Here is a 17,783-nt window from a genome sequence, read left to right as displayed (position 1 = left end):
AAGAAATTTCGTCCTCGAAATTCAACGTACCTAAAATAAACGAGGATACTTTTGAGGCACGTCTTCTTCTCTTTCCCAAGTATAATCACCAGTTACTTCATCCCACACAACTCTAACCAATGATATCTGCTTCCCGCGAAGTTCCTTAATTGGATAGTCTAAGATCTTGACGGATAAAGCTTCATATTCTAAGTAATCTCCAATTTCCACAGCTTTGGGGGTAATGACATTCGAAGGATCAAGATAATACTTCCTCAATTTTGATGCATGGAATACATCATAAAAATTAGACAGGTTTGGCGGCAAGGCAATGTGATATGCAACAGGTCCTATCCGCCGTAGAATTTGGAAAGGCTCGATAAACCTTGGTGTTAGGTTCCTAGTTTTGATTTCTCGTGCAATTCCTGTTCTAGGAGTTATCCTAATGAGCACGTGATCTCATGCCTCAAATTCCAAAGGTCTTCTTCTCCTGTCACTGTAACTCTTTTGATGATTGCGTGCAGCTTTCATTTTTTCTCTAATAAGCATAACTTGACCTGTCGTTTGTTGCAAGAAATCCAAACCAAATATTTTGTTTTCTCCAACTTCATACCAACATAAAGGTGTACATAATTTTTGTCCATACTATGCTTCATATAGGGCCATGCCGATGCTTGAATGAAAGCTATTATTATAAGTGAACTCAATCAATAAAGAACTCATTAATCAATGAAGAACTCTTCCTAACTTCCTTTGTGATCAAGGGCAAAAACTCTCAACAAATCCTCTAACGACTGAATTGTCCTTTCAGACTAACCATCCGTTTAGGGATGATATGCTGAACTTAACCTTAGTTTGGTTTCTAACTCAAAATGTAACTGATGCCAAAATTTTGATGTGAATCTAGGATCTCTATCACTGACTATACTTGAAGGTATTCCATGTAATCTAACAATTTCTTTTACATATATCTGAGCCAGTCTCTCTAATTTAAAAGTTAGATTGGTGGGAATGAAATGTGCACTATTTGTCAACCTATCAATGATTACTCGTATTGCAACATGCTTTCTCTGAGTCTTGGGCAAAGCGGTTCCAAAATTCATAACTATTCTGTCCCACTTCCACTCTGGAATGTATAAGGATTGTTATAATTCGGTTGACTTCTGATGTTCAATATTTTCCTTCTGAGATACCAAACATCTTTGAACATACTTTGCTATATGCTTCTTTATTCCAAACCACCAAAACATTTTCTTCAAGTCTTGAAACATCTTTGTGGCTCCTGGATGAAAACTCATCTTACTTTTGTGGCCTTCTTCTAAAATCAACTTTCGAGTATCTTAGTTTTGAGGTAAACACAACCTTTCTTTAAACCTTAGGATTCCATCACTCCTTATGTTAAAGTATCCACCTTGACCATCTTTGATAGTTTCCTTTATGTTCATTAGATGGTTATCAAGTTGTTGTTCATATTTGATCCATTTTAGAAATTCATTATACACAACAACAACGCCTAAAAATATCCTTCACTCATTGTAATGTACTCTTATGTTTAAATCCATGAATTTGTCAATTAATTCTTCTTCCTTCATCAACATTGCAGATACATGAAATGTTTTTTTGACTCAAAGCATCTACTACAACATTGGTCTTTCTTGGATGATACTACAACTCAAGATCATAGTCTTTCAAGAATTCCATCCAGCGTCTTTGTCTCATGTTTATATTTTCTGGTCAAATAAATACTTCAAGCTTTTGTGATCACTTAACACAATATACTTTGATCCATAAGGATAATTCCTCCAAATATTTAAGGTGGTCACAATTCCTACTAGCTCTAAGTTGTGAGTCATGTAGTTCCTCTCACGCACCTTCAAATGTCTTGGTGTATAAGCTATCACTTTCCTTTATTGCCAAACCACACGACTAAAACCTTGATATGACGCATCACAATACACATCAAAGTGTCCTGATGGATCTGGTAAGATAGGTATTAGTGATGAAGTCAATCTTTCCTTTAACTTCTGAAAACATTCTTCACACTTTTTACTCCACTGAAAGTTTTTACTCTTCCTTGTTAACTGAGTGGTAGGCAAAGAAATCTTTGAAAATCCTTCGATGAACCTCTGATAATATCCAGCTAGTCCAAGAAAACTTCGAATCTCTCCAACATTCTTTGGACTTTCCCACTTTCTCACTACTTCGACTTTACTTGGGTCAACAGCAATACCCTCGTTAATGATTACATGACCAAGAAATTATACCTCCTTCAACCAAAACTCGCATTTCGAGAATTTTGCATACAGTTTTCGGTCCATCAATATCTGTAGTACAATTCTCAAATGTTCTTAGTGCCCTACCTTATTCTTGGAAAAAATAAAAATTTCGTCGATGAAAACTACAACAAATTGTTCTAATTACGGCCTAAAGATCCTATTCATGTAATCAATGAATACTGATGGAGCATTAGTAAAACTAAATGGCATAACTAAGTACTCATAGTATCCATAACGGGAACTAAAAGCTGTTTTTGGAATATCATCCTCCTTCATCCTAATTTTATGATATCCATATTTCAAGTCAATCTTCGAGAATACTAATGCTCATTTCAATTGATCCATCAAGTCACCAACAATATCTTTGTTGAGTTATCTGTAATCTACGCAAATTCTAGAAGAACCATCCTTCATCTTCACAAACAATATTGGAGCTCCCCATGGTGACTCACTTGGTCTAATAAATTCCTTCTCTAGCATCTCGTCCAGCTACTTTTTCAACTCAGTCAGTTCTAATGGTGACATTCGATAAAGAGACATAGAAATTGGTCCAGTTCCTGAAACCAAGTCTATAAAAAACTCCACTTCCTTAACTAGTAGTAATACTGGAACATCTTCTGAAATACTTTCATGAATTCACACACCACGGGAAAAATTTCAGCACTAGGGGTTTCTTTCACTGGCATAGAGAATAACATCATAAATTTTTTAGTGAGAGCTTCAACCTTTCTGACTTCTCCACTATCTTCTCCAAACTTTAAATTTCTCTTCTTGGAGACAAATGTTATATTGTTTTCTGATAACCAACCCATTCCTAAGATAATGTCTAGGTATTGCAGTTGAAGTACCACAAGATCTACTAAGAATCTTCTATTTTCTAAGATTAGTAGGCAATCTACACAGACTAAACAAGTTACCATTTTTCTCCTGAGGGAGTTGTAATGGTCAACTTATTGTTGAGATCAACAAGTTCTAGTCTCGAAAATTCAATACAAGATGTAGATATAAAAGAATGTGTAACTCCTAAATTGAATAATACTGCTACCAGTTTATCTCCAATTAAACACATACCTTGAATTAAATTAGCTTCCTTCGAGGTCTCAACACCTCTAATTGTGAATACTCTTACTGTGGTTAGCTTATTCCTTCATGGCATGATCCTTATCTTTACACAATCAGTTTAGTTCATACCGTGAATAGCGTATGGTTGATTTCCCAGGTAAGAGAGGTGACCGTAAGAGACATAGTTCACCAAGTCTTGCCTAGCCAAAACCTAACCGAATACAACTAATCAAAGTATTTCACTTCCCTTTAGTGATGAGAGACCGTCCTCTTAGTTCCCGATATACCGTTGGTTCTTTTTCTTCGAGCAATAATCGATTTTGTTTCTTAGTCTAGCGATCACAATCATTCAAATATATATCCAATTAAACAAATAATGTTTAGACATATAGTCAAAATAATTATACAAGCACAAATAAACCTTGGATATCATATATTAACCCTATATCAAATTATTAAGGTCGGGATAATGGATAATTGACTCTCCTTACTTATTTATCCCTATTAGAGCTTTCGTCACCACTACTTTCATATACATAATAAATTATTTTATGCTAACCATTCCAACGTATACAAATCTTTCCCCATCCTTTTGTTGTTGAAGACACTTCGAAATTTTCCCTGATGTTGCTCTCAAATCCCAAAAAGAGCCTAACTTCTATCGATCGTCGAATTACACCAATGTAAGAAAATAATAATATATAATTAATTATTGTAATTTATAAACTTATTTTAAAACCTTGAATAACAAAATCTTAAATATATTTATTTAATTCAGATGTCAATTAGACTATACCCTCGTTTATATTTGATAGGTTTTAAAATTTTCCAAGAACATGACCTTAATAACGTTTTGAATAAATAAAAACATTATAATGATAATAAAATAGTAGTAAAAAAATTAATTAATATTAAAACGAAAAATTTACGCATTATAACGACTTAACGACTTACCAGTAAGAAGAAAAATATCACTGATATCTCACTTAATTCTCACTAAACAAAGTATAAGGTAGAGAACTCTTTTGAAGGAATGTAAGAATATGTGGTGGTATATAAAATCCCTATTTATACTGCTATGAATGCCACAAAAATAATTTATCTATGCATCAAAAGTCATGCTGTGTTCTCTTATGTCATCCATGATGTATTTGCTGTTGAAAATCAAGCTTGAGAGGTTTGAAAAATAAGTCATATTCTAGAATATCTTTGAATGAATTATTTTATTCACAGACAATAAAAAAATTGTTTTATGATCCATTCTATTTATTTTTAAGATTTATCATATATATAAATGTTTTGGTTTATAATAATAATGATAATAATAATTAATAATAAAAAATACTAAAAATATTAATAGTAATTAGAAAATTTCTTTACCCACCTCCCTGTGGGGATCCCCCAGCGAAAAACCCAATTTACCCCTACTTCGGAAATGCATTTCCGAAGTATTTTTTTTAAAAAAAAATTTTCATACTTCGAAAGTGTATCTCCGAAAACACCAAATAGGGGGTGTTTTCGGAGATGCACTTCCGAAAACACCTTTTTTCAGATTTTGGGGGGTTTCGGAAATGAACTTCCGAATTATGCAGAAACTGTGTTTTTTTTTATGTTTTTAGAAACAGTCTCGTATTTTTAATTAAAGGAAACCGGGAAATAAAATAAGCGACATATAAACAGAAAATACTAATATGATAAAAATAGTAATATATACAAACCGATCCGAATCCAAATAATAATAGTGTAAAAAAGATACAATCCGAAAACAAAAAAAAATAAACCCGACCACTACTGGGTATGCCTAACCCTCTCTCCCTGGGACCTCCTCTGCCGCCTGTATGCCGCCGCACGGCCCGCATCAGTGACGATCATCTCCATCACGGCGAATGCCTCTGGACCGCCCTGATGAACGACACCTCGATCCAACGCTTCCCGCCCAAGCATCTCTATCCGCTGGCAGATCGGCAAGAGATCAATGGCGTGGTCATCCTCGGCCTGCTGGTTCTCCAGGATCTCCTCGTGTGCTGGTCTAGGAGCGCCGAGAACGTCGGGTCTCAGTAGAGGATGTGACACCCGGTAGAACCATGTGACGTATCCCTCCACACTGTGCCAGTCCTGGGTGACCCGAGTGCGACGGTACTCCTCCGGTACCACATGACGCTCCCAATCCTCCCATATGGCAGTGAGCTGCACTCGGGTCACTGTGTCGGGAGCAGCCTCAAAGGGTGACCTGGGTATCATCTGCACAAATCCAAACTGTCGCATGCACCGCTCAGGGAGATACCGGACCATGATGGTAGTCCTGCATGCCAACCAGCCAGAATATAGAGCAATGTCGTCAAAGGGGACAACCTGAGTGTAGTCGCTGAACGGCCTCCAGGTGACGTCGTCGTGCATCGTGCGGTTGAGGTACCCACGGTATGGTCCCACCGCATTGTTCCTCCTCTGGATAACGTATCTGGCGGCCCTGGGCATGGCGTCCACGTACACAGGATCGATGTGAAAGCCGTGGATGCGGGAGAAGTAAGAGATGATCTAGCTCTGAAACACAAACACGATAATGTATTAAAAATAAATACGAAACATAAATAAATACAAAACAATTAAAATGAAACGTACCGTAAGTAGTGTGCAGGATCCGACCAACTGCCTCGTCCTCCAGTTGGAGGCCTCATTCAGCTTCTGGTATAGGTATGCCAGAGTAGCTGCCCCCCAGTTCCACTGGTGAACGGTAGTCAGGTACATGAAGTAGCGGAGGTAGGTCACGTCGACGTACCTCGCACTCTTGTCCACAAAGACTGCAGCGCCTACCACATGCATGTACCAGCACCGGAGAGCGCAGCCACGGTGATACTGTGTAAATAGCTCGTCAACCACCTCCTCGGCATCGGCCGCCGCGTCCAGGTGGTGCTCGAAATAGCGGCTCAGTGTGGTGAACCGGATATGAGGCCCAGATGTCTTGATGCACTCGTAGTTAGCAGCTTCGGGCTCCATGCCCAAATAGAGCGCCATCCACTAACTGGCTTCGACCCTCTGGATCCGGGAGTGGGTCAACAGCGGACCCCTGATCGACAGGTGGAAAAGACACTGCACGTCATGCAAGGTGATCGTCATCTCCCCAACCGGCAAGTGGAAAGAAGACGTCTCCTTGTGCCAACGCTCCACAAAGCCCCCCTGCATGTCGTGGCTGATGGTGGTGTACCCCGTCATGCAGAGCCCACTAAGCCCTGAAGCTCTCACCGAGTCGTTAAACCACTCAGCAGTCGGTTTAAACAGATTGAAAATCTTCCGGGCGTGGTTCACCATTTTCAACGGCTCTCTCTCCTGTTACAAAAAAAAACAAATAAAAGCGTATGTTAAATAGACCGTTAAGAAAATATCGAATAAACGTCTAAATTATAAACGGTTAAATAATGTAGTCGGGCAAATTATAAAAAATACCTCTCCCTCCTAGATACACCGAGCGACGTGATCGTGGTAGGTAATCAACACGGAAGTGTCAAAGGGCCCTCCCGGGTAGCTGTCCTCCTGCTCATCCTCCACCCCGGGTGGAGGGTCAACATCCGGTACCCCCTCTGCCTCGTGGTATGGCACTGCCACCTCCTCGTCCTCCTCCTCCTCTCGCTGGCGGGAAGAAGATACCCGAGCCAGCCTACTCCTAGATCCAGATGTAGAGGTACCCTCGCCCATCTCCACGGGAACTCGCACACGTCGTCCTCGGCCCTGCCCCCGTCCCTGTGTCGACGCCAGCTGCGCCGCCGCCCGCTCGCGTCTAGCCGACGCAGTCTGGGTCTCTCTACCCTGTTTGATGTGTGCTGGTTGGTTGCCTGACATGTTCCTGTAAACAATTGAAATCTATTAATATGCGAGATAACAGAAAAAACTAAAAAAAATTGCACTTTTGATACAATTCGGAAGTTCATTTCCGAAACTGGGAATGAAGGTGTTTTTGGAAATGAACTTCCGAAACACCCCTGCGCAGAAGTTCTCAGCAACCTCCAATGGCAGACCCCAAAATCCTAAATCAAAACTACTTTTATGCCTACTAAACAACCTAATATCAGTACCAACCTATCTTAATGTGATTTTTTCAATTTCTAAACACCCTAATAGAGTAATGAATAATGGATCTAAAAATTGAAATAAAATGATAAGCTTACCAATTAGTGTTTGAGATTATTTAGCTTGAGATTGGAAGAAGACTTTGGCAATCTATTTGACTTCACACTTGCTTGTTGCAGAAATTTTGAAAGAGGATGAGTTTGGAAGAAGATTAGGGTAAATGAATGGGGGGGGGCTGTTTTGCTTAATCTGCAAAACGCGCAGTATTTCGGAAATGAACTTCCGAAATGTTGTTTTCGGAAATGAACTTCCGAAATAAGACAATTTTTTCAAAAAAATGGCGCTTTCGGAGATGCATCTCCGAAAACACCTTTTTCTTGCATTTCGGAAATGCATTTCCGAAGTCAGGGGTAGTTTGGGTTTTTCACCAAAGGTGGCCTAGAAGGTTGAGAGGTGGCCAAAGAATTTTCCTAATGATTAATGTGAATAGCTATAGCAGTATGAATCATTTTCATTACATAAATTTGATTATCTCTTTTTTTTTTTGGACAAACCTATAGGCTATGTGTCATTTCATGTAGCTGTTGTGTCGTCGATTATACCAAAAGCTAAAAACTGTATCCATACTACAAAGAAAAAGCCAAACATTGTGTTAGGCTATGAAGCTAGTAGCAAAAAAGACAGTTTGAGTCAAAGGAGAAGAATCAGTTACTGTTTCATGCTTTGGATGATTCCATGACATTGTATTATGATATTTTAAATCCATCCCAATATTGTATTGTGATTGTGTTAGGTTCCAATTTTATACCATACATGTGTGTAAGGATTTTTTATATATGCATGTCAGAAAATCTTCTAAATAAATATAAACATTATGCAATTAGTTATTACCTCTTGGAATACAATATGTTCTCCTTTACTTGCATGTTGGCTTGGTCTAAGAAACAGAAAAACTATCAACTAAGTTAGATGTCTCTATTTGAGTTGGAACTTGGCCACATGATAAAACCAATAGTCTAACACTCTTAGGAGAAAATTCTTCTCTTAACTGATCTAGTACCATTTTTAAAAGCCTAGTCCATTTGTGAAACAAAAAACAAATTGGACTCAATTAAACCCAAAAGCAATAAATGGAGAACAATTTTTAAAAGTCTAGTCCATTTGTGAAAAAAAAAAACAAATAAGACTCAATTAAGCCCAAAAGCAATAAATTAAGTACCATTTTAGGGACAATTTAATCCAAAGATTAAACCTTACACTCTTACATATTTTATTAATTTCAAAACTATTCATGGATAAAGTTTCAAAAATAGAAAACAAAATTTCGGGTAGTTCATTATAAATTTTCGGTAACAAACCAAAATTTTGATAGGTCATTTTAAAATTGCCGGTATAAAATTATACCGATTTTTTAAAAAGTCCGACATCTTTGAACTAATACCAATAATTAAAAAAAAAAGTCTATGTCGTAAATACTTGAAATTTTCGATAAAAATTCATGAAAGTAATAAATTTTTATCCAAAATTTTAAAATTTCTGATAAAAACTCATGAAAGTTGTGATTTTTTACCAGAAATTTTAAAATTTCTGATATTTTTGCACATTATTTCAAAATTGCCGATGTACTTTTGAAATTTTCTATATTTAGTCATACTTTACGAGAAATCAATAACTTTAAAGAAGGGTATAACGGTAAAAGCACACATATTTTAGGGGTGCTATATATAAAGTGAAGGGTGGCAGGTTAAATTCTTCATTTTGTGAATTGGTTTACAATCCAATTTTCTTTCTCCTTCATATAAGCAACAATGCAAACTTTATTTTATCACCATTTTGTGAATGAGTTAACAAATTGGTTTATCTCTCATTCAGTCATAGTTCATCATGAATTTCTTACTAATTTTTTAATAAATTAGTTTGCATATGTCAAACTCTCTCCAAGGCTCTATAATTGATAGTGTTTTTCTCAATAAGTTTATGCTACATATATCTCTTCATTGCCATTTTTCTTTTATCTAATTATGATCCTCTAACATAAACGATTTAAAATTAAAAATATTTTTAATTAATTATAGATTTAGAATATTTCAATTTCCCTTATTGTGTTTGGATTCACTTCTTCAACAAGTAAAATCAAAACTTAACTCCTATTATAAGACTAATTGTCCCAGCGAGTAAGAATAACTTCAAATGATTCACTAAACAACCCATTCTTTAATGGAGATGAGTATACTTTATGGAAAGAAATGATGAGAATTTTCATAGAAGGGATGAATTATGATATTTAGAAAGATGTGAAAAATGTTAAGTCTATTCCCACACTTCAAGTTAATAGCTTAGTGGTAAAAAAAGATAATGATTGGACCAAAGAAAAAAATAAAAAGTGTAGTGCATTTTAAAAGCTAAAAAAAATATAATCACTACCACTCTTGGTCTTAGTGGGTTTTTGCGTGTTTCTTATTGCGAGATTACCAAAGAAATGTGAGACATCCTTCAAATTATCCATGAAGGAACACATGATATAAAGGGGCTAGAATAAACACATTAATCCATAAGTATGGAATCTTTAGACTGAAACTTGGAGAAAATATTTTTGATATGCAAAAAAAATTCATTTACTTTGTGAATCACTTGAGATCAATGAGGATATATTTTAAAATGAGAATTTGATTTTAAAAGTTCTGAGATGCTTAAATCGTAGTTGAAAACCTATAGTCACTATGATTTCTGAATATAGGATTTGGATTCTTCATTTGGTAAATTGCAGTAGCACGAGATGTAGCTGAAAAAGTGACATTGCTTGTTCAAATTATGACATTCGAGAAAAAAATTTCTAACTCTAATGAAACTATGACATTGCTTGTTAAAAACTTCAAAAGATTTATGAAGCATTAAAATCAACAAGATGATTAACATAAAAATGAAGGTAGATCTTCATTCGTTGCTACATATTATAATGCTGAAAGAAAAGATATGTAAACCAAATTTCCCTCAAAACTAGAACCAAAATTAGAGAAGGAACCAAAATCAAAATCCAATAAAGTTTGAAAAACCACAAAAAGAAGCTAATAAAGCCTACATCGTATGGGATGAAAATGACATGGAATCCTCAGATGAGGAAGCAACAAACATCTGTCTCATGGAAAATCATGAAGATGATGAGGTAATTGCATATTTCTTTTATAATGATTTATCTCACATACATAAGAAATTAAACAAAGGAATAAGTAAATTAAAACACCTTGTTTTCACCTTTAAAACTATTATTTTTTTCAATGAAAAACTTACTAGAAGAAAGAGAAAGTATTATGAAGGTGAGAAAAACACAAGATATGGGGTTGAAATGTGTTAACTTTTTTCCTTTTTCTCTTTCAAATCTCTTATCAGATTCTAATCGTAAGGATAGAATCTAAGTCAGAGTTTGATTATTATTGTAGCTGGTAAAGTAATTAAGAGAAAGAGAAGAATGAAAGAGAGACACAAGAAATTATCCTGGTTCCTCCCACAACTCAGGAGTTGTCAACCCCACTTGCACCTCCAAGGGATTTTCATTATAACGAAATCTGATTACAAATGCTCAAGCACACAAGCATTAGACTTCCAATGCCCAAGCACAAAAGTAAGAGACTTCAAATGCTCAAGCATACAAGTAAGAGACTTCACTGCTCAAGCCCACAAGCAAGAGACTTCACTACTCAAGCACACAAGCAGGAGTCTTCTAATGACTCTATAACATATAGTTAAGCGAATATGACCAACTACACTTGATATACAATCAAAGGTATAGAAAAAATACTAACTAGAATATTTGACCAGCTCTTAATTAGTATTATTTAGATTGTTTTTTATTTCTTTTATATATTTTGGACATCAGCTTGACCACCAATTCAAGTCTATGCCATTTTTTTCAACTTCACCATCTATATCATAATATCTTATTAGTTAAATTGATAATAATTTTTATTTATTGTAAAATTCTATAATTGGTTATGGACCATGGTCAAGTCATTATGTGTTGGGGCTGTTACCCTCTAAATTTTGAATAGGAAAGAATAAAATATGTTGTTGCTCTATGGGTCATAGACAATTCTCTTTTCTCCGTTGAAATTTCTTTGCACACCTTTTAATTTTTTTAGAGGCTTTTGACGAAATTTCAATTTTATCCATTGGATTCGAAGATGCATATTCGAATGCACCACATTTTTTTATGGGTGCTTTCGGAGATGTATTTCCGAATTCATCCAATGGTGGGTTTCGAAAATATATATCCGAAATAAACTCTTATTTTTCTAATTACTTCTCTTTCTCATTCTTATAATTTGTTCGTATCATATTATGCAGTCTGTGTTTTTTTTTTCTAACTTATTTTGTCAAAGTACTCAAATGTTTTTTTTTCCAATTCTTTATGCTAATCATCTTTTATTCATTTTAACTTTAAAATGGAGATAAGTAAATTAAAATAATTCACTATAAAAATATAATAACAAAATATATATACCGAGAAGAAAAGAAAAGAGGAAGAGAAAGACAAGTAGACTAAAAGTAAATTATTATTTTTTATAATTAGAAGTATTGTTTTTCTATACCAATACTTTACATCTAAAACACAACAAATAGGAATATAAAACAAATAAATCATTTTTAACCATTTATATATCAAAATAAATATAGTTGCATCAGGAAGAAATAAGAAAAATATTTAATAGTTGAATCCAAAACAAAAAAAAAAAAGTAGAAGAAAAAATTAATCTCAATTTGTTAATGAAAATGCAAAGAAAATAAATAAAATAAAATAGATCTCACATCACCATTAAAACATAAGCAAATCTTTTATTTTAATATAAAATTATATTGCATGGGGTGCATAAAAAATATTTTCAAAAATGTATTTCCGAAAATATCAGTGAATATTTAAATTTAACGTTCAAGTGTAAACAAGGTATTTTCGGTTAATAGAAAATTAACAAGTTTACACAACAGGAAAATTTAATGTAACAATAACAGAAAATCAAGTTTATATACCTTTTGCTGGTCTGAAATGAATGTGTATGAGAGAAACCTTCTTGAACAGATTCTTCATTTAGTTTAACTGTTTACCTTGGATTAGATCTTAACAGTTCATGATAATAGTCATAGATTCTTATGTAATCCCTTAAGAAAGAACCATCATCCTTGTCCCTAGCAGCAAGTCTTGCTCTGATCGCTTTAGTTTTGTTTACCCCTATATTCCACTTCCTCAATGCCTGTGCTTTAACATCCTTTACCTTCATCCTAGGATTATTTTTCAAGGAATTATGAATCCTTTTGGTCAACCACTGTGTACTCATCATATTCACATTATACTCTCTAATACAATTATGTTAGTCATTTACCTTCCTTACTTGCCAAGTTTCCTCATTTGGAAACTTGGCACGATAGATCTCCCACTCACAACCTTCTTTACATCTCACCTTCACCTTTATTTTTTGTCTTTTTTTAACTTCAGGTCTCCACCATTTTGAAAAGCATATGAGGTTATTGCTTCCTTAATATCACTTTTGAATTAAAATACATTCCTACCCCCATTTGTAATTGGGCATATCCTTATGTAACTTGAAAATCAGGCACTTCTTCCTTTTAGCACCACTATTATCATCATTCTCACATTCACTTTGCAAATCTTCATTGTTATTATCACTCCCTTTAAATTCGTCTTTATCTTCTTCCCACTTTTCTTTCCTTTTTCCATTTCCATCACTTTCATATCCAATCAGATCAGCAAGTTCATGTTCCTCCAACTCATCATACCCATCAGAGTCATCCTCAAAAACTACTTCAAGAGCACTATCATATTGGAAGCTTTCATCCTCACTGTCATCAGAGTTGTACTCATCACTCACCTCACCAACATTTTCGGATCCCACTCCAACATTAACATCCTCCACTCCAACATTGGTCGATTTAACTCCAACATTCGTTGATCCCACTCCAACTTTGACATCCTCCACTCCAACAGTGGATGATTCCACTCCAACATTGGTTAATTCAACTCCAACATTGGTTGATTCCATTCTAACATTGACTGACTCCACTTCAACATTGACATCCTTCAATCTAACATTACTTTCCTCCACACCAACATCTCCATCCTTCAATCCAACATTACCTTCCCCCTCACAAGCATTGCCATCATTCAACTCATATACAATGTCACCATGCATTTTATTAAGCAACTCTTCCACCTCATCTACAATGTTTTTAGGCCCCTCATCAACAGGTCTATCACAATATCAGGCTGACATAAAGTGTGTTGAATATAGATATCAACACTTTAGTTTACCATGTAAAGATCGACAATTTCTAAAATACCTTTGTCATCAACAAGTGCATTCATCCCAAATGTAGTGTCCTTGTAATATTATTGGCTCAATCTCCCTATAACTTAACTTATTAAATACACCAACTAACTCAAAATAACTCCACTTATCAACATCTACTTTCGAATCATCTACTAGTCCTCCTTCATACACACTTAGTTTAGGATCGATGAATTCACCACTGTGATGAATTTTGAGTTCCAGAAATTCGTCCATTATCCCTATTCAAACACACAAAGCTCTACAACAGTTTCAAAATAATTTGACCTAGCACCGTTTTGGGACAAACACGCAAAGCCCTACATGTGCATAAATCCCTAAATCTAAAAAAAAAACAACCTAAATGTACATAAATCCCTATATCTACAAAAGAATGAAACCCCTAAATCTACAGAAGAATGAAATCCCTAAACATACATAAATTTTTCATTATGTTATGAAAACATGCAAATCATACTTACCCGTATTCAAAACTTCGTCTTCAATTTATCTTCAATCCCTAGCAAGACTATGGGTCTTCTGTTAGAACAAGATTTGTTCTGATCAATACTCTTAGTTTTGATGATAACAAGGATATGAATTTTGTGTGAGATAATGTGGTACTCTAATACATTACAATTTCCCTTTCAGGAAATATATAAAGAGTATGCACAAATCAGTGCTCAGAAGCTTTGTCTCAGAAGGTTCAGCATGCAACATCAGAACATGGTCTGGCAAGACATCAGAAGATGGTCAAGGCAGAATCAGAACATGGGTCTATGAAAGCATCAGAAGAACTTGAGATCAGAAGCAGAAGCACTGAAGTTCTCATGGTATCACGCTCAGAAGCACTTCAAGGTCAGAAGACAAGAAGATGCTATGCACCAAGCTGTTTGACTCTGATGATATTCAAACGTTGTATACATAAACATCAGATCAGAAGAAAGTACAGGTGGCAGGCTACGCTGACTGACAAAAGGAACGTTGGAAGCTATTAAAGGCAACGTCAGTAGACACAGCGTGAATAAGGCTCGAGGTAGTTGACAAAAGCGTGAAACATTAAATGCAATGCTGTACGGAACACGCAAAGCATTAAATGCTCCCAACGGTCATCTTCTCAAAGTGCCTATAAATATGAAGTTCTGATGAGAAGCAAGGTTACCAATTCTGAACAAACTTATTCTGAAAAACTTGCTGAAACGCTGTTCAAATAAAAGCTCAGAAACTTCATCTTCATCAAAGCTCACTACATTGTTGTTGTAATATATTAGTGAGATTAAGCTTAAAAGTTAAGAGAAATATCACTGTTGTGATTATAGCTTTTTAGAAGCATTGTAAAACTCATATTTGATTATATTAATTTGTAAGTAACTAGAGTGATCAAGTGTTGATCAGGAAACTCTAGGAAGTCTTAGCTTGTGTCTAAGCAGTTGTAATTAGAGTGATCACGTGGTGGTCAGGATACTCTAAGAAAGTCTTAGCTTGTGTCTAAGCATTTGTTCCTAGATTGATCAGGTTGTGATCAGGATACTCTAGAAGACTTAGTCGTGGGCTAAGTGGAAAACCATTGTAATCTGTTGCGATTAGTGGATTAAATCCTCAGGTGAGGTAAATCACTCCGTGGGGGTGGACTGGAGTAGTTTAGTTAACAACGAACCAGGATAAAAATAACTGTGCAAATTGTTTTTATCGTTCAAGTTTTTAAGACTACACTTATTCAAACCCCCCCTTTCTAAGTGTTTTTCTATCCTTCATCTTCAAACGCAGGTTGAAACATTTCTTCCAATTCGTTCCTTGGAAATCGCCTTCCTATCTCTCTAGCTTAGGGTTCAAACGCAGATGTACAATAATGAACTTTTTGTTTGCTATATTGAGTCTTACATCCACGTCATGAAGTAACATACCACTTGGAAGGTGTTTTTGGATTTGATTAACGACCATTAACGAAAGGACAAATGTGACAACGTTTCAATAGTTAAAGGACTAAGGTGACATGAAAAAAAACTTAAATGACAATCCAAAAATATATAGTTAAGGGGCCACAATGAGTATTTTCCCTTATTTACAATGGTAATTTCTTGGTTTTTCCAAAAAAAAAAATAGTCAGTCCAAGAGATATACCCACCCCAGAGGCGCACTAGATAAAAGTCACCTAACTATCTTAGGCTATTGGATAACAAGGTCGCATGATCAATTGACAACTGTTCTTTGAAATAGGTGTCTCTTGAAGAAGGGTTTAGAGTCTCAAACTATAAATATAAACTATAAATACTAAAAGGCAAGTCAATATCTAATAAACGTTATTTTAACCTTAAAATATAAACATGGCTTAAATGCACTTTTAGTCCTTGTAAGTTAGCGAGTTTTTGATTTTCGTCCCTGTAAGTAATTTTTTTTTGTTTGAGTTCCTATATCTTACTTTTTGCTTGAGGTTTAGTCCCCAAAGCCAAAATCCGTAGGAAAGTCTGCAGGTTTCCTGTGGATCTTTCTGCGGATTTTGATTTTAGGAACTAAAACGAACGCGAAAGTGAAATATATGGACTAAAAAGAAAAAACTTACAGAAACAGAAAAAAAAAATCGCTAACTTTCAGGAATCAAAAGTGTATTTAAACCTATAAACATTATTCTAACCTTAAAATTTAAGATGTCAGGTGTGACTGTCACAGGTTAAAGTGTTTCCTAATATCACTCCTCCACCAGACTCGAGCAGATGGACTCCAAAATTCTCCATCTCATCTTTGGGTAAACAACTATCCTTGGATCCAACTCAAATAATTTTTTATAAATTAAAATTCTAAAGTATGATTTGTTTTAATACCTTACAAAAATACAACATGAACAAATAAAATTGTATAAGAAATAAAAAAAAATGAAGTTTGCTATTGGATATGTACAAAATATGATTTTTTAGATTGTCACTATAACACTCATTTTCAAAGTCCAATTGTTATGAACCTTTAAGAAATAAAACTTAATTAAAAAATAATAAATTTTATAATTAGCAATTTTTTTAATTATTAAATGTGCTAAAGAGACAAAGACAATGCATTAATCTATTTAAAAAACATTTAATAATGATTCTAGTACCTTTTTTTAATAATAGAATAATTATTCTAATTTTAAAAGGGTTTTTTACAAAAAAAAAAAAAAAACATAAGTGCTAAAAACTATTTGATATGTGTTTAAGAGAATATAGATTTTAGACACTATAAAAAGATCAAATTATATTTTTATTTTTACCTAAAGGGAAAAATATGAGTAAAATTCTTATTGATGTTATAATTCTATTCTATTTCCTATTTATTGTTGCAAGAGAAATTGAAGGTAAGCTATTTTTTATCCTTTTTCAAATTTCCTTCATCACTTCTTACATTTTAGTGGCATGATTTCATTCTCTTTTCATAACAGCAGTTGTTTATGAATGTGATGATGATGATGATTGTCCCCAAAAATTACTTCCGGAATATTTTGTTATGAGGTGCATTAATTACAAATGTGTTCTTGTTGACACTGAAGAATATCCATTCAAAAGGAAAACACTATGAAGAACTTGAATATCATGTTATACAAATGCCATGAAGAAGAAGAATTGGTTCTTTGTTCTCACAAATATTATTAATGAAAAGAAAGAAAAAAAATAGTAAAGAGTATTATTTAGATTGTTTTTATTTCTTTTATATATTTTGTACATCACCATGCATGACCTCCAATTCAAGTATATCGCATTTTCTTTCAACTTCACCATCTATATCATAATATCTTTATTAGTTAAATTGATAATAATTTTAGTTTAATTTGAAATTCTAAAATTTTATTTTTCATGTCAAAATATTGTTAACATTGACTATTAGAACTTCACCAAATATGCTAGGCATGTTTACTCGCTGATTTGTGTAAACGATAGTGACTTCATAAGGTCTGTTCAATACTGAAATGAACTTTATCTTAGAGAAGAACAAACTTCTCTCAAGTCTTCAATTGGCGGAGGGTGAAGATTGCCCTCACTTATAAGGACATGTTCAGATCATATATTGTCCGATGTGGAACTCTTAACACACCCCTCATGTC

General features: G+C 34.5%; 1 long non-coding RNA gene across 1 annotated transcript; it reads left to right on the top strand.

Annotated features, from left to right (window-relative positions):
* Positions 1-16,913: 16,913 nt before the first annotated feature.
* Positions 16,914-17,509, top strand: LOC131629946 (uncharacterized). The gene is made up of 2 exons (XR_009292162.1): positions 16,914-17,039; positions 17,124-17,509. It is a non-coding gene; the product is annotated as an uncharacterized LOC131629946 (long non-coding RNA).
* Positions 17,510-17,783: the final 274 nt, after the last annotated feature.

Source organism: Vicia villosa, unplaced genomic scaffold (assembly GCF_029867415.1).
Source record: "Vicia villosa cultivar HV-30 ecotype Madison, WI unplaced genomic scaffold, Vvil1.0 ctg.000622F_1_1, whole genome shotgun sequence".
NCBI classification, from domain to species: domain Eukaryota; kingdom Viridiplantae; phylum Streptophyta; class Magnoliopsida; order Fabales; family Fabaceae; genus Vicia; species Vicia villosa.
Note: the sequence above shows the minus strand (reverse complement) of the source record. Positions and strands in the feature narration are given on the sequence as shown.